At 38.1% G+C, this 27,689-nt stretch overlaps 1 long non-coding RNA gene and 1 pseudogene across 1 annotated transcript in view; both read right to left on the bottom strand.

Annotated features, from left to right (window-relative positions):
* The window catches only part of LOC149126419 (uncharacterized), a 92,334-nt gene that overhangs the window by 37,674 nt on the left and 26,971 nt on the right, over positions 1-27,689 (bottom strand). The window contains exon 2 of the long non-coding RNA XR_016233622.1: positions 4,085-4,154. This is a non-coding gene — a long non-coding RNA (uncharacterized LOC149126419). The remainder of the gene's footprint in view (positions 1-4,084; positions 4,155-27,689) is intronic.
* Positions 25,407-25,831, bottom strand: LOC108177359 (large ribosomal subunit protein uL24 pseudogene; annotated as a pseudogene).

Here is a 27,689-nt window from a genome sequence, read left to right as displayed (position 1 = left end):
AGATGAACTACTTAGGACTGACATTTGCACCACTCTTGCAAAACTGTACTAATGATTGAGGAAATAGCCAATACATTTCAATATTCTGATATTTCTCCTCCTAAATGATGTAAAGACCCAGTCTTGCCCAAGGCTCTAGTAACAATGTAATCAGCTCATTTTCTGATAACGAGGGTTTCTTACTTCTGAAAGAGTAAACTGCTTATCCCTACTCTGACCATACCTCAACTTAACTAAATTCATCCACTTAAGGTTTATGGCTTGCAACATCCACTGTCAAGGAAAAATTTCTATGCAGATTAGAATCCCTTATATTGCACATGAAAAAGGAAAAAATTCAAAATGGTTTAACCCTAACTATCATAAAACTGGAAAGTCTAGGGTAATGCTGGCTTACATCCTGGAACTCAAGTAATGCTATCGGCTCTGTATCTCATTTCTGCTTCTCTCTGAGTTTATTGCCTCATGCTATGGGACCAAACAAGGTAGCCATAAGCAACTTAGGATTTATAGCACTTAGCAAAAATCACAGAAATGGTTTCCTATTCCCAGAGTACAAATGTAAGTTCCAGAAGAAGAACTTGATTACCTGATTCTTGTCAGATATCCAGATCTCTAATGAATCAGCATTGCTCTGTGTGTGTGTGTGTGTGTGTGTGTATGCTGGCATGTGCTTGTGTGTACTGGTAGAAGGAAGCCAAGCATAGGCTACATTATATCCATCTTTCTGATGGTGAGGGAAAGAAAGGGCAGCAGTGTACTATGACTGATAACTTCACTGGGACCAGACAGAATTGGAGAAGGTTTGTTCCCCAACTGAAGAGACATTGCACCATCAAAAACCTTGTGATAATAAACTTCCTTATATCAAGTTTTCAAATACCACTCACATTGCAGAAAACTGAGAATTTTGTTGGTTTTCTTTCTAATTCTTTTTTTTTAACTTTTATTTAATGAATATAAATTTCCAAAGTACAGCTTATGGATTACAATGGCTTCCCCCCAATAACGTCCCTCCCACTCGCAACCCTCCCCTTTCCCACTCCCTCTCCCCTTCCATTCACATCAAGATTCATTTTCGATTCTCTTTATATACAGAAGATCAGTTTAGCATACATTAAGTAAAGATTTCAACAGTTTGCTCCCACACAGAAACATAAAGTGAAAAATACTGTTTGAGTACTAGTTATAGCATTAAATCACGATGTACAGCACACTAAGGACAGAGATCTTACATGAGGAGTAAGTGCACAGTGACTCCTGTTGTTGACTTAACAAATTGACACTCTTGTTTATGGCCTCAGTAATCACCCTAGGCTCTTGTCATGAGCTGCCAAGGCTATGGAAGCCCCCTGAGTTCACCGACTCTTATCTTATTTAGACAAGGCCATGGTCAAAGTGGAAGTTCTCTCCTTCCTTCAGAGAAAGGTACCTCCTTCTTTGATGACCCATTCTTTCCACTGGGATCTCACTTGCGGAGATCTTTCATTTAGGTTTTTTTTTTCCCCAGAGTGTCTTGGCTTTCCATGCCTGAAATACTCTCATGGGCTTTTCAGCCGGATCCGCATGACTTAAGGGCTGATTCTGAGGCCAGAGTGCTGTTTAGGACATCTGCCATTCTGTGGGTCTGCTGTGTATCTCACTTCTTTCTAATTCTAATTCAGTGGATGCTTCAAATTGCTCTATCCTTTCTGGATTTCAGTCTCCATTTTTGTATATTTTGTATTTGTTTTAATATGTGTCTTATTTTGTGTGTTTCACTTATATCCCAAATGTTAAGATGACTTCTAAAAACATCTGGTGTTCTACAATTTTAAGAGTTTGGTTTTTGTGTTTGTTTTTGAGTGAAATGTTTATATTTATATTGAAATATGCACTAAAACAGAATGAGTTCTGTTAGTCAATGAAACTTTGCCAAAGCAAATGAGTCAGAATGGTTCTTGGGAAAATGAGACAAATTGCAAAAAAGGTCATAAACATTTTAAGTATAGACTGTCTTTATAATTCATAATTTCTGAAGAGCTGTTTTACTTGGCAGTTTTAGATGTAAGAATGAGAAAGCCAAAAAATAATACTGGGCTATTCATAAGATAAATGGTTGAGTAATGTAGCCTACTTACACAAAGTATCATTGTATCTATGCTTTAATTATAACAATATTCAATAGACTGATCAAAACTCTTTAAGTTCTGCTGACATATACTCTCCCTAGACCGAACTCTAGTAAGGCTCCTTTGAACTGTTTCTCTCAACAGTATCCTGACTGTTCAGCTTCTGTGTTTATCTATGCTTATTCCAGACATACAGAAAATCTTGCTAAATCATTTTAGCAAAAAGCACATACCCTTAATACTTGTTTGCAATTCTCATCCCCTACCCTTAATATCTTAATAGCCTTGCCCACTCCAGCAACACACCTTTCAAATTGCTTTAGCCAGAATTCCCTTTATCCTTGACTTTTCCTTTTAGTCATTTTCTGTCCACTGACCCCTACCCTATTTCTTGGCTATCAATCTTCCCACCCCTTAAGACTGATCTCTCTTAGCTACTATAAAACCCCACTGTAGTAGCCCTCCTTGAATAGTGTTATCATCTTTATCAAATGTCATGAGTAATTTTCTCTCTAACACTACGTGCGAGGCAATGAGCTGTGTTTCATAAAAGATCTGTATTAAGGGTACAACTTCTGTTAAATGATGAGAGCACTATTTGCACATTCTGCTAACAAAGAAATATTTTGTAATTAACATAAAGGACTATTTGAGTGGATTGAAGGGTAAGCTGCATAATGAGACGCTAATTACAGGGTGAATTCCTGACTAGAGATATTTGTGGAATATTTCCTGACAAAATACAGAATATTTATGGGGCATTTACGTAAATCAACTGATTTCTGGGATGAGATGAGCAGGAAAAGATTGTTATCCTAAACTAAGAGGAAGTATTCTCTGTGCCCATTATTCCATAATTAAGTTTCATGTTCTTTTGTAATCATCCGAAATACAAATGTTGATTTTTGCCACCTGTGTGTAGAACTAGTTTAGAAAGACTGATCTGAAATTATTTTCTACTTGAAAGTGTATTGAATTTGTGTACTATTGGAAGCTATTTTCTGACTCTTAAAGTTTCTGAAAAATAATTTTTCCATATGAAAAGATGCCATCAGTAATTGAGTAAATCACAGTTTACCTGATCTTCCTTGTAGTCAATAATTCAATTTCTGCTTCAGTGTATTTAACAATCTTTCAGAAGCTTTGGCAACAGCAACACTTTCCTACCTCTCTTGGCTCTGCCATCTATCTAACTCAAGAAGTTAACAGTTTTTAAAGGCATCGAAAGTCAACTAAAAGACAGCTATGCTATAAAAAGAAAATCTTGAATACGAATAAGGCATAGACAGTGAAATTTTAATGCTAATTTTACTACATCTAGGTGCTAATTAAATAGGTTTAGAAGCTGATTATGGTATGTAGGTTTATGTTTGATTACTATATATTCCAAAGCAAAGATCAATTTCAACAGTCTAACATGCAGATTGACACTAGACAGAAGAAATTCAGACTGTCCCAGAATATCTCATTCATGATAAATACATCTGCAATTTATTATAACTGCAATAGAAATTTAGTCGTATATAGTACTTTTGAATTTATAAATTATTTTTGCATCTATTATTTCCTTCCCCACTATATTTTAAGCATCTCAAGAGATTTTGATTAATTTATACTGTAACCCTCACAAGTTCCATGGGTGTCCTTTAATAAGTTCCTTTGATGTCACTTGTTGCAAGGAAGTCCGCTTCCCACATAAACATGAACCTGGACTCTTCAATGGTCTCCTATTTACTTATAAATTTAATCATCCTAATTCTTTTCTATTTTTTCCCCATCCCTAAGGATAAACCTACCTCCTGCAGTTACTCTGTCCTGTGGTTTAAGTGTGTCTCCTTCAAAGTTCAGGTGATGAAACCTAACGGCCAATATGATGGTGTTAAGAGGTAGGGTCTTCAAGATGTAACTAGATCATGAGAGCTTTGCCTTCCATGAATAGGAGGAAGGCTTCAAGTCGTGATTAACTCACTCACCCTTCTGCCTTCTGCCATGTGAGGAGACAGTCTTCTTCCCCCTCAAAGGATACAGCAACAAGGTGCTGCCCTGGAAGCAGAGAGCAGCTCTCATCAATCAAAACTGTCAGTGCCTTTATCTTGGACTTCATATTCAATCCCACTGAACTAACCTATATGGTTTCTCTTTCTTGACTTGACCCTAATAGGAGAGAGAGGATTGAAATAATGTTGGGGAGACTAGAATCAGTACATTGCTCGAGTTCATCATTTTGGAAAAAAAATTAAATGTATACTTTATATATAAATTTATATCTAATATTTTAATAGACTTTCTATTTGGGACTTTCTACCAAATTTCATCAGCTCTCATAACCCACTTCTTCAACTGGTTAATGCATTAGGGCTTCTAATAATAACTAGGAAATTTTAGATGCTGGCTAATTTCTTGATGACTTCAGCTTAAATTTTTGCTACCTCATTTTGTAAATAACACTGAAAAGTCTTCTTATTTTATGGCCAACAAGAGAAAGAGAAATAAATGAAGAAATAAAAATTAACTTCTTTCCTTTAATCCATTTCTTTGATGAAAAGAAAAAGAACTACATAACACTAAAAGTCCACACTGAGTGTCAACTTCATTGTAGGAGAAATGATCAGGTGGAATTGGTGTTTTACTTCTTAGAATTTTATTGAACACTCTGAAAAAACTTAGCTCTCTTTGTATTGAAATGGAAAAATACTGTCCAATATTGAAGTATCTCTTGAATGAAAATTTTCCAAGTATCCTTAAAAAATATTTCTGAATACTCAATTTCTGAAGCAAGATAATTTAGTTTGATTTGAGTTTAAAAGAGGCAGTTACTGTAGGGATTAAGTTATTGCATACACTGTTTGTAAAAACCCAGTTTTGTTGCTAACTCATGTCTTCCAAATAATTCCCAAACCCTATTTATAAATAGTCTCCTAGTCAAAACTGAAACCAGATAGAAATACTCAGAATTGCCATTTTTATAGTCCTTTTTGTAGTCTTTCTTCTCTTCACCATTACAAGTAATTATTCTTTTTAGAAAACTTTTCTTTCTTATGAACATTTTGAAAAGAAATCTTGAAATGCTTTCAAATCATTGCTTTGTAAAGAGAGAATGAACCTCTGAAAAATCACATGACTTCTGCATATCTCCAGTTCCAAGTCTAGCACTATCCTTGTTTCATTCAGTAAACACTCCTTATTAATCATTTTGTGCTTTCCCTGTGGCACTGTGCCAAGCACTGGAAACTCAGAAACAACTGAGACCCAGGGCCTGCCCTGAAGGAGCTGTCTCCTAAAACACATAAATGACTGAACTATTAGATGGATTACAGGGACTAGCAGAAGAGAACTAATAGAAAGTCATGGAAGTTCAGAGGAGGGCAAGATGAGAAACGGAAGAGATGACATTTGAATTTAATGTAATATTAGTGTATTTCATTATACAACCACTTGAATGCCATGTTAAATATAGAGGTACAAATTAGACTTAAATGAGTTAAAACTTGAAACAAGTTCTACCCGCAAAACAGGAACTAATATTAGGGAGATGAACCTGGCTACAGGTTCTGCTTCTTAAAGTATGGTCCAGCAGTAATTCCATCAGAATAATCTGGGTACTTTTAACATTTTTTTAATTTCTAAGATCAGTTTCCCAAGTTTCTGATCTATTGTCTAGGCTGAAGGAGTACAAATATCTGTTTAACCCACATGCTGGTGATTCCTAGGCATGCCTAAATTTTGAGACTCCTACTGCAAGGATTTGATAACAGGCAGTAGCACAGAGAAGCAGTGAAAGGTAGGGACAACCGATTTGACAAAAATAGATGTTCTGACAAGCAGGTGAAGACTGAGCATTTGACAGGAGCATTCAAGACTGCGGAATCAGGAACACTTGGAGCAAGGCATTCTAGTCCCCCTTTCATGAGTTTGGCTGTTGGGATTTAGGATTTAGGACTCTGGTCCTGGCGAGAATATACAGAGAAAATATACAATTGGAAAAAGAAAACCAAATCCACAGATTTAGACTGCTCTAGGCAGTGATTGAAAGACTAACTTGGGTACTGGAGACCATACTTAGGATTTAGTTAGTAGAAATGGGAAAAGGAGGCCAGCGCTGTGGCTCACTTGGCTAATCCTCTGCCTGCGGTGCCGGCACCCCAGGTTCTACTCCCAGTTGGGTGCCGGATTCTGTCCCAGTTGCTCCTCTTCCAGTCCAGCTCTCTGCTGTGGCCCGGAAAGGCAGTAAGAATGGCCCAAGTGCTTGGGTCCCTGCACCCATATGGGAGACTGGGAGGAAGTACCCGGCTCCTGGCTTCGGATCCACGCAGCTCCGGCCATAGTGGCCATTTGGGGAGTGAACCAATGGAAGGAAGACCATTCTCTCTGTCTCTGTCTATAACTCTCTCTCTGTCTCTCTCTCACTGTCTAACTCTGTCTGGAAAAAAAATAAATAAATAAATAAATAAATAAAAGAAATGGAAAAAGGATTGGAAAACGCTGACACCTGCTTACTAGAGGCAAAAGTCCAGAGCACATTTTGGTAAGTTGTAATTCTATTTCATTATTAGAATCATCAAAGAAGCTTTATGATAATATGTACTCTTACATCCTCTGGGCTTACAATATCACAATCATAGGAATAGAAATATTGATTTTTATAAAAGTTCTTCTAGATGATTCTTGTATTATTCAATTGTAAGGAGCAACAAACATGTCCACAACCTCAATAAATCACAAGCTATGGTTGGGCCTGCAGTGAACTCTAGTTATATGGAGGCAGCATTGTGGTACATCTGGTCAAACTGACACTTGCAACACTGACATCCCATCAAGGGTGTAACTTTCATGACCTACCTACCTCCCAAAGTCCCCTCTTTCTAATATCATCACTTCAGTGTATGGGATTTCAGCATGAGTTTCAGAATATGTTCAGAACACAGCAAACTCCGGCTCAGCAAATGAATATCAGGTATCACTTGAACCTTTCTCCTGTCTGAGTTTTTTTCATGGAGTGACCATTAACAAAGAACAGTTTTGACTGTGATCTGAATTTAAACCAAGCAATGTTGGTAGCTTTTAGATCATTGACTTGTTCCATGATTTCACTTCACATTATGCTATTTTTAGACAGAATTTGCCTTTAATAGTTTTAATTTATCCGTCTTTGAAACACAAACAGTACTGATGAAATCACAAGTAGGAAGATGTGAGCTACAAAGATTACCTTGCTAAGCTGCAAGCAGATGAAATTTCTCTTAATAACAGCAGTAGAATCACAAGAAAATCTGTATTGAAAACCAGTAAATTTATGCTAAATACTGTCCAATTCCAAGGGGTACCACCCAGTTGAAGTTCAGCCAGGCCACCTGATTCTATCTTCCACTGGTATAGACCATCTCATGTGAGCCAGCTGCCATGGATGCATTTCAGAAAGCTGTCCCTGAAAAGATCTCTGGGCCATCTGTGCTTACAGTTCTATTCATAGAATGTCCTCCAAATCCAAGACCTTCATCAGTAACCTCACATGAAGATCTTCTCCAGCATTAGTTCTGGAGCACATCACTCACCAGCAGTTCTTGTGATCTGTTGCAAAGGCACATAATCTGAAGTGAAGGGAGGCCAAGAGTATGGGGGGAACCAAAGAAGGCTATGAATTTCTTGAGGCCAGGGGAATGTGAGGATTTTGCAAAAAAAAAGCTCATGGAAAATAGAATTAAGAGATAGGTTTATTTGGATATGCATACATAATTTTTTCATAATACATGTTTTCATGAACTTTTTGAAGGCCCCTCTGTATGTTCTCCCTTTCATTGTGCCAAGGCCAAGCCCTATGACTGGGAAAAAAAAGGGGGGGGGGCATGTTGAGTCATACTGAAACATCTTGTAAGTGCCATGCATGGGTGCAAGAGCTTTACAAAGTCATCTCATAGTGGAAAAAGTACTTTTCATTATTAAAGAAAGAAGGGTAAATATAGGTGTATACATTAAGTAACTTGTCCAAGTTGGCGCAGATGGTGAGTGGCAGACCAAGATTCTGGACACAGGTTCTCTGACTCGAAACTTATAGAATATTCTAGATTTGTATCTTTAATTAGGTCTTTTTCTTTAAAGAAAAATTAAGTTGACTTAATATTCTATGTTAGAGCCGGTGCTGTGGCTCACTTGGTTAATATTCCGCCTGCGGCACCAGCATCCCATATTGGGCGCCCGGTTCTAGTCCCAGTTGCTCCTCTTCCAGTCCAGCTCTTGGCTGTGGCCCGGAAAGGCAGTGGAGAATGGCCCAAGTGCTTGGGTCCTGCACCCACATGGGAGACCAGGAGGAAGCACCTGGCTCCTGGCTTCGGATCGGCACAGCACCGGCTGTAGTGACCATTTGGGGGCTGAACCAATGGAAGGAAGACCTTTCTCTCTGTCTCTCTCTCCCACTGTCTATGACTCTACCTGTCAAAAAAAAATTCTATGTTAGAAAACAAAATCAGGCAGGCGCTGTGGCTCACTAGGCTAATGCTCTGCCTGTGGCACCAACACCCCGGGTTCTAGTCCCGGTTGGGGTGCAGGATTCTGTCCTGGTTGCTCCTCTTCCAGTCCAGCTCTCTGCTGTGGCCTGAAAGGGCAGTGGAGGATGGCCCCAGTGCTTGGGCCTTGCACCCGCATGGGAGACCAGGAGGAAGCACCTGGCTCCTGGCTTCGGATCAGCGCAGCGCGCCAGCTGCAGCGCACCAACTGTAGTGGCCATTTGGGGAGTGAACCAACGGAAGGAGGACCTTTCTCTCTCTCTCTCTCTCTCCTCTCTCTCTCTCTCTCTCACTGTCTAACTCTGCCTGTCCAAAAAAAAAAAAAAAAAAAAAAAACAAACAAAATCAAACCTTTTAAAGAAAAGCGTACTCATTGCACTGCTCAGCTTTTTATTATTATAATGAAATACCCAAGCCACTAACTTTTTAAAGAGCAGAGACATATATAACTCCCAATTTTGAAAGTTCAAGACTGGATGGTCCATTGGTTTGGCTTCCATGAGGATGGTGGGTGACAGTGGAAGAGCCTGTACAGAGAAAGGGTCACATGGTGAGGCAGAAAGAGAGAGAGAGAAGGGGGGGGAGAATGGGCCTGACTAGGGCTTTTATAACCACATCTTCAATGACCCCACAGACTTCTCATTAAGCCCACCTCCTAAACACAAGACACATAATTAAGTTTCTGTCCTGTTAGTCTCACTAACAGGTGACCATAACATGTGCAAGAGTTCAGGGGCCAGTTAGCGAACTGTGGTACTCAGCATCAGTTCTTTGTTAAATGAAATCACTTCCATAACTTTTCCAACAATGTTTTGGGTTTTATTTTCCCAACTGCTGTCTTCTTTTTGTTCTTTGAAGAAATAATTTTGAGGAATATGCAGTTTCATGTTTAAAGGTTTAAAGGCTCTTTGATAATATGTGATGATGACAGATCTCTGCCTCAAGGTATTCTCTGAGTCAGCAGCCTTCCAAAATTTGCATGGACACAAAATTTAATGACCTTTGGAGTTGTGAAGCTGTATGAATCATCCTTGTAGGAAAATTTTAGACTGAGAAAGTTGGACTGTCCATTGTTCAGAAGATAAACCATCGCAGTTCATACATACGCACTGAAGGTTTGTATGGATCCACATAATTTACCAAGTAAGAAGTTACTGTGATTAACAATTACACTAAGCACATGCTTTTATTTGCAGCTCTATGTAACTAATAAATATCAATAAAATGACTAATTTAAAGTTACCCCTATAACAAAATTAAAGTTTCCAAAATGTATTGCATTTTTGTCACTCTAAATGAAGATTTATGTGATTGTATGTCCACATAGAAGACTGCTTCAAGATTACCTTCTCATAATTACTGGCATTATTAATTTTGGACGTCTTTCCTTCAATGAATTTGTCCATTAGTATGCAAAGATATAGATGGATGACATAGCTTGAAAAATAACTTATCTAATTTGAATCACATTGCATTTGATAAGAATTTGGCTTTAGGGAGATGAAGAAGGTTTTTCTGAAGAAAATACCTCTATTGGTGTGATATATTTTGTCCCGACATAAAACAGCATGCTATTTACTTATAAAAAATAAAAGAGAAACATACAAGTTCTCCCAAATTATTGACACATCAATTGATATAGGATATAAGACCTGACCTTAATGGATCAGTTCAGAAATTTTATATAGTTCTCTCTGTAATAAACTCACCCCTCAAGATTCATCAAAATGTCACCTCCATGAAGTCTTTGCAAATTTGAAAGCATACTTAGCACAACTATTGGATCTCCCCAGGTACTAAAAGGATGCATCTAAACCAATAATATTGCATGTAGTTTGTAGAAAGGTTGATTTATGATACGTCAGTTTCCTAAAACACTGAAAATCCTAAATCATTCAGGTGAAAGTTGTACCTTTCCTGTCATTTCACAAATACTAACATAGGACTGAGGTAGAGCAGGGAACCAATATCTTTTAAAGTAAATCAAAGTTTATTAAATTTGTGACTTAGCATTAGCTAAAATTGCTTAAATAGTAACATAATTCCTGCTAATGATGACATTGAGATTAAAACATTTTAAATTTTGAAAATTATTCTAGTGAATCATTTCCTGAGTTAAAAAAAAACGTGGAGAATTTCATGAGAATTTTTTATCATCAACTTTTCTGTCAGCATTCAAGTAGGAAAGTCATAGACTTGAGGACATAACATTGAGAGGCTTCCACTGTATTCTTTAGTTGCATATCCCACAGACTTCCCAGAATCCACATGACAGCAAAATGTACACGCCATTGCCACTATTGATACAGTTAATAGAACATTGTGCTGGAATTTATCTAACCAGCACATTCTAAACAACCTATTTAAGTTAATGTTAAAAAAAAAAAAAAAAGAAAGACTTCATGGGACATTGTAGTCTATGAAGGAAAAGAATTACTTCACTCAATGGAATGTAATTCATATTATTGGCCCTTTTTCTGAGCTGACCCTTGCTTATGATGCATTCTGTATTCATGACATTGGTTATCATGAAGCTGCCATCTGGTTAATTCTTTTTTTTTTTAATTTTTTTATTTTTTTATTTTTTTGACAGGTAGAGTGGACAGTGAGAGAGAGAGACAGAGAGAAAGGTCTTCCTTTGCCGTTGGTTCACCCTCCAATGGCCGCCGCGGCCGGCGCGCTGCGGCCGGCGCACCGCGCTGATCCGATGGCAGGAGCCAGGAGCCAGGTGCTTTTCCTGGTCTCCCATGGGGTGCAGGGCCCAAGCACCTGGGCCATCCTCCACTGCACTCCCTGGCCACAGCAGAGAGCTGGCCTGGAAGACGGGCAACCGGGACAGAATCCGGCGCCCCGACCGGGACTAGAACCCGGTGTGCCAGCGCCGCAAGGCGGAGGATTAGCCTAGTGAGCCGCGGCGCCGGCTTAATTCTTGCATGAGTTGTTTGTACCAACAAACATGCAAAAGCATTTTCATTATCTTTTTGTTAAAAAGCTGACACACAGATAATACATCAAGCAAATCACTTCATTATCATCATCAGTACAAACTGTTCATACATATGGGGTAAAATCTACTCTTATTCCAGATATCTTATAACTACGCAATTTTGGATAATAGAAATTGAATATTCAACTTATTCTATCATTCTTATTTCATCTGGCTAGGCTTATGAAAGCAGAAAAGAACTTTTTTACTTGACTTCACATAGTCCCATAGGACTCATTTCTCAAAAAAAAATTGCCAAGTGACTGTTGAATCCATAGCTAGCAGAAGTAAAGATTAAATTAATGAAACAGATAATAGTCATCCCTGTAACAAAATTTTCTGTATTCTCAGATACTTCTTTGTTAAATGATTTATTCCATTCATAAAGTACTAGTCAAGATTATACATCTTGAACCTGCACCTATATGGGATGCCAGCACTGCAGGCAGCAGCATTACCTGCTATCCCACAGCGTTGATCCCTTCATGTATTATTTTCACACATCTCAGAACAATTACTCTGAATCCTGTAAACTATACCAGTAAACATATTTACTAGTTACTACAGGAGAATCATCAGTAACCACATCTGCACTAAAGATCTTTGTTTCTTCTACTGCCAAATGGAAGGAGAAAGCAGGTGCCAACACAATTTAGACCAAAAGTAATCTCTCTCTAGAAGACAAAGGTAAAGACTGGGGAGAAGGTGGAGTTACCAAAGGGGCATCTGAGTAAATGAACAAGCCAGGGCAGGTAGAAGCACAAAGGATACCATAATGGTTATTTTAAGTTGCTGAGTATTGACCACAGAGAGAAAAGGGATTTACATTGTCTCACAATTACTCCTATCTGACAAAGGCCAAAGGTTTTTAGGTCACCACATACCCAGGTTTTTTCAAAGTGACTTTCAGATGTCACATAACTATATAATTTATGTTTTGGCTGAAGTCAATCAAATAAACTAGGAGGCCTTTGAAGACCAGGCTTACCTGACCTGGATGTATTCATTCTCCATTGCTTGTTCAACAAGCAAACTATTTAAGGCTTACATGGTCTTAAAAATAACAGACGGAGCATTTTCACAGGACTCCATACATTAGATGGGAGAGAAATAGCCATTTTTCAAACGGCTTTTCTTTCTTCCACTTGATTTCACTTATTATGTTTTAATGTTAGCTTTTCACGCTGGCCAGCATTTATAGACAAGAAAAGAAAGGCTACAGTGAGTGGTCACAAATACACAATCTGATTGGGAGAGAAGAATGCCTAAGAATATGGTGAAATCAACACATCCACATTAGGGTGCTAGGAATATCCAGCCCCAGCTTAGAGGATCACAAGATTTTCCAGGTTAATAAGATGTAAAAGAAGCACCTTACCTAAGTAAAATATGACACCTGGAAAAATCGTTCCTTGAATAATCTGAAAACAAGCAAACAATGACGGAAGCCCTCCACAACAGTCTCCCTTTTCTACTGTCACATATGCATAGTGACTCACTCTTAACCATTCTAAGATGAAATATATTTAGATTAAATTGTAGGAACTAAACTGTATTCAATGACAATTATTCACTCATTTATTTTGGTTTGGTGTTGATTTTCCAAAAACCTCACTTAGGTGTGATCAAAATGTAAGCATTTATTTATAAATTTTTATTTATAAATTTTTGTAGAAAATGCACATATTTAGTCAGTTTTGCAGTTATTTAAAAAACACATTTCAGAAGTAATAGTTCCATATGATTTACTAAGAAAGATCTACCTTGCACATTTCTCAGCTCCCATCTATCGTTCAAGCAACAATTTTAACTCTTTTAGTTCTTACCTCTATATATTCTACTCCTTGAGTTTTTAGTGTTATACATAATCTATTATGGCAAGCTGAAGACTGACTTCCTTTTCTTTACTACTACATAACCCATACGCAAGCTTATTTTCCTATTCTCCCAGCGTTGTGACATTATCATTGTGATTGGTTCAATATCAAGCCATATAATACACTATGGAGACATGAATGATTATTTTCTCTCTCTAGAATTTTGTATAATTTGTGTGCTTAGTTTAATATGTACTTATTACCAGTTAATATTCCACATGTCCCCTATTTGTATAACTGTTGTCTCATTAAATTGAAATGTGCTGTAAATATTCTATTTATTTTATTTTTACTGCATGCCCACTGCATGTGCTACACAGGCCATCATCACAAGAGCTTCCTGACCATATCCCTCCACATTGTCTTTTTAACAATTCTCTTTCTAATGAGATTAACGAGAGCCACACTGACTGGCTGCCTAACTGATGGAAGTGTCTGGCATTCCACTGCTCTGGGCCATGGCCCCAAATCTGATTCATATAGTTCTGCTACTATGACCTCTTACTGCTCCAGTCTCCACTCTATACTCTCCTAGCTCCCTACTAATTTTAGACTCCAGTGCTTCACAGCTTAATTTTTTAAACAAGATTGATTTTTATTTATTTGAAAGACAGAGATACAGAGAGGGGTAGAGGCAGAGAGAGAGGGTTTCCATCTGCTGGTTCATTCCCCAAATGGCTGCTGAGCCAATCCAAAATCAGGAGCCAGGAGCTTCTTCTGGATCTCCTACATGGGTGCAAGGGCCTAGGTACTTGGACCATCTTCTACTGCTTTCCCAGCCATAGCAGAGAGCTAGATCAGAAGTGGAGCAGCCCGGACTAGAACAGGTGCCCATATGGGATGCTTGTACTTCAGGCCAGGGCTTTAACCCACTGCATCACAGTGCCAGCCCCCACAGTTTAATTTTATTACTCAAACATCCCAAGCTTTCTCACAATTGGCTCTTTGGTGTTTTTCTCTACTAGAAATTGCTCTTCTTGAATACTGATTACCTGATATACTTTTTTCACCCTAGAAACCTTTTATTTAAGGAATACACATTTTATACATTTCATAATTACAACTTTAGGAGCATGGTGATTCTTCCCACCATACCCGCCCTCCTGTAGAGGATACTACCTAAATGTTCTCAGGGGAGCACACTCCCCTGGAATAGGACATGGCTGCAGTTCTGTCTCTAGCTATGCAGGCTGAGTGAGAGCACACCCTCCCAATGGAACAGGGTGGCAGAAGGCAGCAGGGTGGGTAATCCGTAACTAATGGTGAATACAGGTTTCAGGAGCTCAAGACTGTAAATAAGATTCTGGATCCTGGTACTGCATGATAGGGATCAGCTTGCTGCCCCCCACCCCCGCCCCAGAACATAGGATTTGGTTTTTCCTGTTCATGTGGTGGGCTTTGTTTAATGTATTGCTGTGTCCACATGCTTGCTGGCTTGTAGAATTGCCTGTAAACTCTAATAAAAAGTGCTGGCTGAGAGCTAGCTAGTGGCATGCTCCTCTGATGGAGGCTCCGTGTCCTGTCTCTTCATTTAAAAAACCCTCCCACCCCTCTTCCTCCTCCCTCTCCTATTCCCATTCTTATTTTTTACTAAGATTTATTTTCAATTAACTTTATACACATATGATTAACTCTATGTTAAGAGTTCAACGAATAGTATGGGAAAAAAAAAAAAAACTATTCCTCAACAGTAAAGACAAGGGCTGTTCAAAGTCATTGCTTCTCAAAGTGTCAATTTCAATTCTATGGATCACCTTTTAGGTGCTCTATTAGTTATCACAGAGCAAGGAGAATATATAGGATTTGTCCTTTTGGGACTGGCTTATTTCACTAAGTATGATGTTTTCCAGTTTCATCCATTTTATTGCAAATGACCAGATCTGTTTTTTTTTTTATTGTGTGTAGTATTCCATGGTGTACATATTCCATAATTTCTTTACCCAGTCTTCAGTTAATGGGCATTTGAGTTGATTCCATATCTTAGCTGTTGTGAATTGAGCTGCAATAAACATGGGGGTACAGATCACTCTTTCATATGCTGATTTCATCTCCCTTTGGTAAATTTGCAGGAGTGGAATGGCTGGGTCATATGATAGGTCTATTATTCAGATTTCTGAGGTATTTCCATACTGTCTTCAATGGCTTTACCAGATTACATTCCTACCAACAGTGGAATAGGGTATCTCTTTCCTCACATAATCGCCAGCATTTGTTGTTTGTTGATTTCTGTATGAAAGACATTCTAACTGGGGTGAGGTGAAACTTCATTGTGGTTTTTAATTTGCATTTCCCTGATGGCTAGTGATCCTGAACATTTTTTCATGTATCTGTTTGCCATTTGGACTTCCTCTTTTGAAAAATGTCTGTTTAAGTCCTTTGCCCATTTCTTAACAGGGTTGTTTTGTTGTTGTGGAGTTTCTTGATCTCTTTATAAATTCTGGTTATTAATCCTTTATCAATTGCATAGTTTGCAAATAATTTCTCCCATCCTGTCGGTTGCCTCTTCACTTTCCTGAATGTTTCTTTTGCACTACAGAAGCTTCTCAATTGGATGCAATCCCATTTGTCAATTTTGGCTTTGATTTCTTATGCCTTGGGGTCTTTTCCAAGAATGGATATACTTTTATTCACCCAGTAGGACGCAGCTCACCTATATCCTCTGTGAAGCCTTCCTGGAGTCCCTTAACAATAGGACCTTTGCATCCATGTTATCACTGCAAGTATAATTATTTCATTATGGGACATATTGTTTTGTGAACTGACTGTTGCTCCACAAGAGTAAAGGAGAAGAAATTTCTTTTTAATTTTTTTTGAGTATTCATAAAGCAGAGCCTGAAACAGCATGCATACAGGAAGTCTTCCTAAAACCATGGGCAGAAATTTGGCAGTGATTCAAGATGCCATTTTGGATGCCTGCATCCCATATCAGAATGCATGGGTTTGAGTCACAGCTTTACTTCCAATTCTAGCTTTCTGCTAATGCACACCTTTGGAGGCAGCAAATGATGGTTCAAGTACTTGAGTCCCTGCCACCCATGTGGGAGAACCAGGTTGAGTTCTGAGTTCTTGGGTTTGGCCTGGCCCAGCCCTGTCTTAGGAATTTTGAGAATGTAGGAGGAGATAAGGGATTCTCTCTCTCCCTCTCTTTCTCTCTCTCTCTTTCTCTTCTCCTCCCCAACTCTCTCTTTCTCTTTCTCTCTGTGTCTTTCAAATAAGTAAAAATAAATGAATTTTTAAACTTTTATAACAAAATAAAACTAAGCTAACCATGAAGTTAAAAAAATAACAAACGCATATCATCTCAGACAGAGTCCACTCTATCCCCTCTCATCATTGTCTCCTTAACTATTAGGGAACCCAGATACAAAATCCCTACGTAGAATTCCCAATCCTAGTGGTTATCAAACAATGCACTTGCTTCTTTCCCCTGTAGACTAAGGAAACATAGGTCTCAGGTGGATGTGGTTAGTTTTTCATCCTCTGAATGAATGGTTTTAATCCCCTACAGCCACGTTCTTGCGCATGAGTAGAATGCATTCGCTATGGAGTGTATTTTTTGGGAACCAGGATGAGGACTTGATCCAAAAGTTTGAGAAATCCCCCAGCCCAGGCCTACATCTACATATAATGTTTGTCTCCATTTTCAGAAATGAACAATTCACCATCCAAATACAGATGCAGATAATGTCTAGGCCATTCTTCACTCTCAGGACTCATTTTTTTATAAAAGCTATGCTGGATCCTACATTCTACCAGAGTTCCATATATTCATGTCACACAACAATAAACCTTATAAAGAAATAACTTTAAAAATTCTCAAAGGCATCACTTCTTTATTTGCATCATTTTTAAAAGCTGTAATTAGAACTCAGTGAGCTGATATCACTGTGCAGCTACATGGGAAATGACAAAATCCAGATGCATGACTCCAAATGCAATCTTATTTATGTATGAGATAAAATGCTATCTTATTTATACTGTCTTCAAGATCATGACAGAAATCAAAGAATAAGTACAACCCTTCTAATGATTATTTTACTCTCTTCAGCAGCTGCTCTTTTGAACTGGATATTTTATGTTGCCAAAAAAAGCAGGCACTGGGTTTGCAGTGAATTATTTTTGTATACTTACTTTTCTCAGCATAAAACAACCCAGAAAAATCACTGAATTAATAAGTTTTATTGTTAAAGTACAAATATAATTATAATTATTATATTAGTACATTCTTAAGAAAAAATTTAAATGCCTATAACCCCAACAAACACCTACCATCACAATTTTTTTATTTCTCTTGTTCTACTATATAATTCACAACATCTAAAGCTTTACTTTTTACTGTATTTGAGCAAATAATCTGGTTCCAGGAAAAAAATATGAAAGATACTGAAATTCTTGGTTATTATGATGAAAGTAGCATGGCCTCTGGGGAAAAAGGCTGTTGGAAAACTTCAACTGGTTATTTGAGGCAACTGGAGTAGCCATGTGAACACTTATCTACATAATTCCTGGATTGCCCTCACCTTGTTTTTGCGAAATGTACATTCCAAGCTAAGCTTAATGAGAAGTATCACTGCTTCCTTTCCACCTTTTGTTTCTTTCCCAGTGGTTCTCAAATATGACGCCCGGTATAGGCTAAAGAGGCATAGATAGCAAGTAAATTATTGCTGCTAATGGTCAAATAATAATGAATGTGTGTGAATGTTTCATTATGTGTGTGAATGTTTCATTTTTTGAAATAAAAAAAAAAAAAAAAAGAGACTGAGGGAGGGCTGGCACGGTGATACAGAGGGTTAAGCCACAGCCTGCAGCACCAATGTCCCATAGGGGCACCAGTTCAACTCCCAGCTGCTCCGCTTTTTTTTTTTTTTTTTTTTTTTTTTTGACAGGCAGAGTGGACAGTGAGAGAGAGAGTCAGAGAGAAAGGTCTTCCTTTGCCGTTGGTTCACCCTCCAATGGCCGCCGCGGCTGGCACACCACGCTGATCCAATGGCAGGAGCCAGGTGCTTCTCCTGGTCTCCCATGGGGTGCAGGGTCCAAGCACCTGGGCCATCCTCCACTGCACTCCCTGGCCACAGCAGAGAGCTGGCCTGGAAGAGGGGCAACCGGGACAGAATCCGGCACCCCGACCGGTACTAGAACCTGGTGTGGCGGCACCACAAGGCAAAGGATTAGCCTAGTGAGCCGCGGCGCCAGCTTAAATAAATTAAATTGAATTTTTCTTCTTTCCACTAACTTAAGGCCTACCGCTCTTTCTGGGCACTTGAATGTGGCCATAAGCTTAGGCATGGCCTTGAAATATGCCTCCACATGAATTTTCCCATCCTGAAGTTCACATCAGAGAGAAGGCTCTAACACCTTTACTGTGCCTTCCCTTTTTGACTTTTTAAGGGCAAATGCCAGATAAAAAGAAGAGATGATTCTGTTTGCTGAAAATAATGGAAAAAAGTTCTCCTCCCTCTTCCTTTCAGGATTCCTTTCAGGAAACTTGGAATTTCTTTTCTGACCATTTGAAATGCAATATTTTTTAAAGGCTAAAAAAGCCTTTTTTTCCAGTTTTACCACTGAGGAGGGTCTTGGGAGCTATCTCTTTCCAGTGGAATCCTCAAGGAAGATAGAGTCATTTATCTCAGTTTCTATTGATAGGTAAGGTGCCTCTTCATTTTGTACACTTATTTCCTTTCAAAAAGACACAAGAAATTTGCTTTCTCTTTACACAAAAGCAATATTCAACATCAGCAGCTACCCCAATTGTTAACTGAAATCAGGATGAACCAAACCCAGTAGTGCTATAAAGTCCTCGTCCTTGAGGGCCAGTCTTCATTTATCTTGAAAACATGTATGGAGTGGATTGTATCTGCTTGGCTATGTAAAAGGTAGAATTTCCTCTTTTCACAATCTACTTAGTGGATTGGCTATGATGCAAATCTATCCTAGTTTATTGCTGATTTAATAATAAAACTTTTTTCTCTTCTGCCTTTTTGAAATTTTTCTTGTGTGTGTGTGTGTATGTGTGTGTGTGTGTGTGTGTTTGGAAAGTATTATGGGTTGAACTGTGCCCCTCTAAAATCCACATGTTGAAGTCCTGATTCTCAGTAGCTCAGAATGTGACTCTGTGTGGAAATAGGAACTTTAAAGTGATATGCAGTTGAAATAACTGCATTAGGTAGAGCCTGAAGCCAATATGGCTGATGTCCTCCTAAGCCGGGGAGATTAGGACACAGATACAAAGGGAAGACTGCACGTAGACTCTAGTAGAAGACAGCCACTTACAAGGCAAGAAGAGGGAACTCAGAAGAAACTCAGCACCTCAGTCTGACTTCTAGTCACCAGGACAATGAGAAAGTCAACTTCTTACTTAAGCCACCCGGAGTATGGTACTTTGTTGTGGCAGATTTTCTTTTTAATTTTGTTTCTGTAACACTCTCCATTCTTTCTTTGTTAATTCTTGCCTCCCACAAATATATGCTGAGCATCTAGTAAATATCACATGCTGGGCTAGTTTCTAGAAATACAAAGTTAAATGAAACTTAACTTTCACAGAACCTGAAACTTCACGAGGAGAAAAGCAAACAAATGAAAAACTATTAAGTGTGACAGTGCTGGGGCTCAGAAAATGATCCCCCCAAAGGGCAATTCTTTGACAAAGTGAGCTGGGGACAGCCTCAGAATGTAGGTCTCACCGACCTTCCCTGCCCCAGTTTATCTGTTATCTCCAGTCTTCTTTCTCTCGGCAAGCTCTGGGAGAGGCTTCCTCTGAAGTTCCCTTATCTGACTAAGAGAAGTTCCCTTCCCAGCAGGAATGCAGTCCTTATGAAATCCCAATAACCAGGAAGCTTAACCACTGCAGAAGACATAGAGTTGATCCTTTGCAACCTGAGGCCAACTTTATTACTGGACTTTTGAACCCCCCCAAAATTAGAAAAACTACTAAAGAATTTGTATAGAACAATTAACACTATGGGACCAATTTGCAGGTGGAAAATTGGTGATTGTAGATGAGTGAAATTAAAAGCAAAGAAGGAATGGAATAAGACAAAGACAAGGCAAATAAACAAAAAGAATAGATAATGATACCAGATAGCAAATAAGCAGATTCTTGACTTCACAAGAAAGAATTCAAGAAGTGAGTAAGAGAATAGATCATAGAAAACAGCAAGCATTTTACTGACAGAGTGAAAGTACACACTCCACAGTTAAGAGTGCAGGATCACTAGGAAATTCTCTGGACTGTGCTTAGCCTTATATATGTTCTTTAATGAAAGAATAGATACATCCTAATAAAAGGAGAAATATTCATAGTTTTTCTGGTAAGTAGCTTGATTTGACTTCATGAACAAAAAATAATACCTCAAATAACTTTTTTGGAAATCTATTTATTTACCTGAAAAATAGAGCAACAGAGAGAAGGAGAGATGGGGAGAGAAAGAGATCTTCCAGCTGCTGATTCACTCCCTAAATGCATACAGCAGCCAGGGCTGGACCAGGCCTAACCCAGGAGCTAGGAACTCCATCTCAGTCTCCATATGAATGTGGGGCCCGTCATTGTCTGCCTTCTCAGGTGTATTAGGAAGGAGAGGGATCAGGACATGCCAACAGATACTCTAATACAGGATACCAGGATACAGTTGTCACAAGCTGCAGCTTAACCTGCTGTATCACAACACTGCCCCCCCCAACTAATTTTAAAGGCAGCATATTTATTCATTATTGTAATAAGTAAAAATTAATGAAAGGCAGTCCCACCTCAGTCAATGAAATCTCAAATGGTATAGCAACCATCGTAACTCTCCCTAACATAAGCAACTATTGACTTGAAGACAGCAAATTTGCAACATCTACCAACAGCATTGTTTGTACATGTTAGCTTTTTTTAATATTAGATTTCAGAAATCCAGAATGCAGCTTGGTAGCACACAGTCTGAGTAGCATGAGGAGGAGAGCAGAGAAGGAGGAAGAATTAGTAAGGGCTACGCTTTCTGGGACCTGTGCTGCTTTTCTCTCTAACAGTGGCTTCCTTGCCTCTCTGGGAAAGGCCAGATAGCAAATGACAAGGTACCTTAAAAAGGGAGAAAATGGGACATGAGAAACAGAATCTCAGAATTTCTGAAGCTCGGTGATTGTGTCAGGTATTTTCTCAGGTTCTCTAACTTCATTTAAATTGTGAAAGCAATGATTTGGGCAAAGGATCTGCCTCTAGCTCTCTTCTCTGAATAGAGATTCAATCATCTAAAGAAAGGAAAATGAGTCTTCATTTTTTCCCAAGATGTATCCAGTTCATCATTTCAAGCAGGCACATTGCTTTCACTTTGAAAATCAATGATAGAAATGTCTCAAAGGTGTGTTAGTTTATTTAATCCCATTCTCATCTTTTGTATTTTTTCAATAAAACATTTAAATATTTTTTTAAAAAATTCATCTTCATTTCCTTACATATTCACAAATTCTTAAGTTATTCTGGAATTGGTTTTACCCATCTAAGGATAAAGTCTTGCCTCTCTAAGGCGCACTAAAATCCTGTGAATTTTGCCTCTCCTAAGGCCTTATCCCTACAACTACTCCTCCCTAAGCCCTTTAGTCCATGATCCTATATCTCTACTTCTTCTGATTAACTTCACGAATTCCAAGTGTGGAAACAATAGCTTCTAATCTGTTAAAAATAAAATCCCTTCCACTTCAAGGAACCATCTTTGGCCAGCTACTCCTAAAACTAGCTGAACTGTAGCCATCGCCTGCAGGTAAAACACTATAAAAAATTTCTTCCATCTTTCCCCAGATTAAAATGCTGCTTTGCAACCTTCTCACTCTCAGCAGTTTAAAAGAAACACTTAAATTAGCAGCCAGCTAGTTTCAAAATCATTTTCATGTTTTGTTACACAAGCAAGTAAGTGCTACATAGTAGTTTTAAACTGTATCATCTTGATGATAGAAATTAGAACCAGTATGTTAACATTAAAGTTTTCAAAATGCCCTTGGTTTGGGGCCTGGAAAGAGATGACACACTTAAAGGGTTTGAACTAAAAAGTTAAAGTTTACAGTGCTAAAAAAAAAATTGACAGTTTTGTGGGCAGAGTAAGGCACTGAACTAGCAACAAAACGAAACCATTACTAACCTAGGGCCCAGCACTATGGAGAAAGGTCTGGTCGAAGTTTGATTATGAAAGACAACAGCTGCTACCAGACCCACAAAGCAAGAAGGAAGAGGGGGAAGGGCTCTGTTCTGCAAGTTTCTGTCGCTAGCTGAAGATAACAAGAAGCCAGAAAGCAAGACAGCTCCAATGATGCATTCTTTAGAGGTGACCCTCCTAGGGCAGCACAAAGGGTTGATCTTGATAGGACAAATGGAAAATGCAGCACTAGCATTGTCTTAGGACAAATTCCTCCAAAACAGAAACAAAAAAAAATGATTAAGTGCAGGAAGTCAACAGCAAGTTACTCTTGAAACAACATCTGAGTGAGGGGACTCTGAGTGAGGAAAATACTGAACTGAGATGCAGTTACAGCACAACTTCTACAGGGAAAGGAAGCATTCGTGTCCATGACTACTTCCATGCCTATTCTCTGTAGTTATGTTCTGTACTAATGTCATGTATGACAAGATTCAAAAGCATGCAATGCCTTCTAACACAAGCAGGAGTCATGAACAGAAAATACAGGAAGGAGATCCAATCAATATTCCTCTCTACTTTTCAGCATTATTCCTTTCAACAAGAATTAGGTTACAATAGATTTATGGGTTTTGTAGCAGGCAAGTGTTGAATAAATAATAAATTCTAAGTATGTGAGTAGAATTTCTGAAATTGTTTTATAGAGAAAGTAAAGCTCTGCATACTTTTAATAAAGTTACCAACTATCATAGAGCCAACTATTCTAACCTTGAAAGCTATTCAGGAGCAATAAATATTCAGGATTTCAGAAAAAGATTTTTCAAAATCTGTTACACTAAGAACTCAAGAACTAACCAGGAATTCAAAATTACAAATTCTGACTGTAGAGTGTTTCCATCCCTAACAATAATATAGCCTTAAAAGCTGGATTTATCCTTCAATATTAAACAAATAGACTGGACAAAGTATATGACATAACGGTTTTCAATCACTGATCAACAGGCAACACAGGATTCTTCTCTCTGGATAATGAGAATCAATTGATATCAGTCCTATTAGTACCCACAATTTTGGACTATGGACAATAGACCATTGAGTTGGGAGGGAAAATCTTCATAAATTACAGTGCTTCTGCTCAGCTGGGGAAAACAATAACATTAATACACTTGAATACTTTTCTTTTATTAAAAGAACATCCAGACAGAAGATTAAAGGATGATCTTTTCAACAAATGGGGTTGGGAAACTGGACATGCACTTACAAGTGCATAAAATTGAACCTTTATTGTAAATAATATACAAAAATAAATAACTCAAAGTATATTAAAGACTTAAAATATTAGATCTTAAACTATAATACTCCCAAAAGAAAACATAAGAGAAAAATTTATTACATTGGCCTTAGCAATAATTTTTTGGATGTAACATTTAAAAATAAAAACTGTACCTTTGAAAGTTTAAGAAGATAGATTGCATATATAACATATATATGAACATACACATATATATAACACAATAAAAATAAATAGCCAAGACAATGAAATTTTTAGCCATGTAGAGCTGGAACTTTGCATATTCTAGGAAACTTTAACCAGCATCTGTTTGTCAATAGAAAGTTTGAGCTTTGTTGTTTTAAGATCCCAAGTTGCTTTTGCCATTTTGAACTCCTTGGCCTAGAATCTTTCCAAGAGCTGCTGAGAAATATCACCTAGGCCCATAAGGACATAAATTGTCTGATCCTCTTGTCTCCCAGAAGTTTCACCTTCCTCCTAGTCTGGATGGTAGCATTTGGAGAGACTCCTGCCATGAGGGATTTCTCTTGGATAACCTTGAGCTTATAACATGTCACTGTCTCTTGTGGTCATATCTTTTTTCTTACTTAGTCCCAAACACCTGACACTTATTATCAGCCTGGAACTGTGAAAAACTTACTTGTGGGGCCAGCATTGTGGGCATCCCATATAGGCACTGGTTTAAGTTCTGGCTGCTCCATTTCCAATCCAGCTCCTGCTAATATACTTGGAAAGCAGCAGAAGATGGCCAAGTCCTTGGACCCCTTAACCCACATGGGAGACCTGAATGAAGCTCCTGACTTCAGCCTGGCCCAGCCCTGGCCATTACGGCCATTTGGGGAGTGAACCAGTGGATGGAAGATCTCTCTGTTTCTTTCCTTCTTTTTCTGTAACTCTGCCTTTCAAAAAATTAAATAAATCTTTTAAAAAGAAAAACTCACTTGTGGGGCATGGTGGTTTAAGCCTGTGTCTGCAACACTGGCATCCAATATGGGCACCAGTTCGAGTCCTGGTTGCTCTTCTTCCAACCCATCTCCCTGTAATGCCCCTGGGAAAGCAGCAGAAGATGGCCCAAGTCCTTGGGCCCCTGTACCCACATGGGAGACCTGGATGGAGTTCCAGGCTTCTAGCTTCAGTCTGGCCCATCCCCAGGTATTGCTGCCATTTAGGTTTGAATCAGTGGATGGAAGGCTCCCTCCCTCTCCCCCTCCCCCTCCCCTTTCCCCTCTCTCTATAACTGCCTTTCAAACAAATAAATAAATCATTTAAAAAAAATCCCTTTAAAAATAACTGGAGACCAATTTCTGCTCTTAATGTCCTAGTTTTCAAATTGGTGGAGAGTTTGAGGAGCCAGGAAGGAACAGCTGATATTACCTGTAAATTATCTTCTGGGTGGTCACAAAAAGGTATTCTAAATAGAATGGCATTCATTCCTGGAGGTGCTATAAAAGTGGATATCAGTAGTCTGCTACAGAATATGGAATATGTTTTTCCCCCATTTTAACAGTTTTTAATGAACATTGTATATAAGATTACTTTATTCCCACATCTTCTCAATTGTTTCTTCATTATATTTGCCCCTCTCCTTTGCTACTTGGCTGTCTGAGGATCTTTCTGTGGTCTTTGTCCAGCTTTAGCCTAGTGATAACCACTTTGCTGGGGTGCATGCCCAATGTGGACAGCTACGCCATTAGTCTTTCTTCACTGCAGCTGTTCATTGTAGATGACAAATTTCTTCCTGTAGATCTGGACTACTCCGTCAATTTGTTGACCTTTATAGTATTCTCACTAAACTTGCATTTCATCATCCTTCTAGACAGGTGTGGATCACACATTATATTTCTGTCTCAGCTCTTTGGAAAAGGGGAAAAACGTAATCTTCCTGTGAATGTGGGAAGGGGCATTGAAATGCCTTTTTCAAATCTTGCTTCAGTCAGAAGTCACAAAGGGATTGAATCTCATTCTGGTCAGTTTCTCTCCAGCAATGGCCACAAAAGGGCAAAGCTAGAAAGTGTATTTTACTTCTATAGAACTTTCACTTTAAACTCCTGTAACAAATCAGATAATGAAAAAACTCAGCCTGATTAAACCTCTTTATTTCTTCTGTGAACATCTTCATGGAGGTATAATATATAATTGTATTAAAAGCCATTATCAAGCATTGATGTATTATTAAATATTTTCTCTATATTTGTATTTGCATATAAAGTAGCACTAGTTTTGTTCATCGAATTCCTCTAAAAACAAGCATGATAAATTTAGTGTTGTAAAAATAACGTTATTTTCCTGAGAATGTCTCATGATTCCCCTTATTAGATGAGAACTCAATTATACAAGGTTTTTTTTTTCCCCTTAGTCCAGTTTTTCTTTTTATGTCTGCCTCCACCCAACACAGGACTCTTGTTCTTTCATCAGAATTGCAATGATTTTGTGGTCTTATTGCATTTGTCTTTTCTTATTGGATTAGAGCACTTTGCTCATATCACCACCATGTACTGACTACATGTATTATAGTGAATTGTCATCCTCTATTAGACAGTGAGCTTGTTGAATACCGAGAACACGCCACATTTATTTTAATCCTCCCATCACATAGTGTTATGTGCTTCTTTTCAGATAGAAAATACCAATATATGTGTATTGATTTGTTTCATTAAATTATCATAAGCTACCTCAAATCCTTTGCAATGGTAAGCGAAGTAGAAGATAAATAGCAATTTTAAGTCAGATATCAGAAATAGGACCTTGACATTGAAATGGAATATTTGCTATCTTTTAGTAACAGATCATTTATTTTTGTAAATGAGGATTTCATTAAGGATATTAAATATTGTCAATACAAGTTCATATTTTCAGCAAAATGTGTTAAGCATCTACCATGTTTTTATAAATATGAATTTCATAAAGAATATAATGTCAGTGAAAATTCATTCCCTCAACAAAATATACTAAACATCTACTGTGTGTATATCACTTTTATAAAGCACTGAGGGAAAAGGGAAAATGGTAAAAGTTAAAAATACTTCAGAAAATATGATTTACCTTTTCAAGTTTCTATTAATTTGTCACTCCTTTTTTTATTCTTAAAAGTGCAATAACTTAGAAGAATGATGGTGAATGTGGTAATGTCCTCAATCTGATCTTTAACAGGATCTCTTTAAACACGCAAAGGAGGAATGTAAATAAGTGTCATTTAGGAAAATATAGGTGGAAATGGAGTAGCCACTGAAACCTATTTTCTATGGTATTCCTTTAAGAAGAGCACAGAACTAAAGCCAATACTATCACGTGGTCTCAGGGCTGGGTTGTGTGGAAAGTCTTCTCAGGCACGAGGTTGGGCCATCAAGAAAAGGTAACAGGGAATTCGGGATCCAGGGATCAAGGAATCCAGTCCAAAGCCCCTCAAGTGATATCAGAAGAGTAACTTTTTCTTGGTATTTTATGTGGAACTCTTGGTAGACTGCAAGTGATGCAATGAGTACAAATATTTGTTAATCTCCTTCTCTCATTATCTTACTAAATATTAAATAACTTTTATATCTATACTTCCTGATATGGGAAGTATAGATTCTATAACAATAAGTTTTAAGCAAATTTACCCTGAAAATAAAATGATATAATGCTTCTAGTTAATTTCATGATTAGCATTTTTCATTAGGATAAATTTTATGCCAAAATAATATCTTTTCTTAAGAACGGAGAACATGGGGCCGGCGCTATGGTACAGTGGGTTAATCCTCCACCTATGGTGCCAGCATCCCATACGTTCTAGTCCTGGCTGCTCTTCCAATCCATCTCTCTTATGGCCTGGGAAAGCAGT

The sequence above is a fragment of the Oryctolagus cuniculus genome, chromosome 5 (assembly GCF_051225735.1).
Source record: "Oryctolagus cuniculus isolate XC-2025 breed Fujian yellow rabbit chromosome 5, ASM5122573v1, whole genome shotgun sequence".
NCBI classification, from domain to species: domain Eukaryota; kingdom Metazoa; phylum Chordata; class Mammalia; order Lagomorpha; family Leporidae; genus Oryctolagus; species Oryctolagus cuniculus.
The sequence above is the reverse complement of the archived record's forward strand: the minus strand, read 5'-3'. Positions and strand labels throughout refer to the sequence as shown.